This window comes from Garra rufa, chromosome 22, assembly GCF_049309525.1.
Source record: "Garra rufa chromosome 22, GarRuf1.0, whole genome shotgun sequence".
NCBI lineage: Eukaryota > Metazoa > Chordata > Actinopteri > Cypriniformes > Cyprinidae > Garra > Garra rufa.
This window is the reverse complement of record NC_133382.1, coordinates 35,212,763-35,213,276: the sequence shown is the minus strand read 5'-3', so window position 1 is coordinate 35,213,276 and position 514 is coordinate 35,212,763.

The following is a 514-nucleotide window of genomic DNA, read 5'->3' as shown; positions in this document are numbered from 1 at the left end:
GACATTTTCCAATACATTTAAGTGTGCTGTAAATGAAGCTGAATAGCATGAGAATATTTCTATGAAATGAAGCCACTGTCCAGCCTGCATTACATTACTGTCTGGATCCTTATTAGATCAAATGAAAATAAATCTGATGCCATTATACTGACACTATAAAATAATATAAATATTTTCAATGCACCCTCAGTCGGCCACAAGCAGGATTGATGAAGCTGATGTCTATACTTTGCCTGAGTGTAACTGTCAATGCGTCCACCAGAGTGCAATATTGAGTTTTCTACGTTCGTGAAAGTTGATTGAAATAAATGGATGAAGAGCGTAATTAACTTGTTTTGACTGCTGCGATCATCCATCGTAATCCCCAGATAATCCAAACCTAATCCATTGCCTAATCTGAAACCTTAATTGCCATGGAAACGACACAATACCGAGGAGCCCAGCAATTATGGGCAGATTTACACTCATATGAAGTGGCTGTTGTGTTGTGCTTATGATGTCACTTATCAGGCAG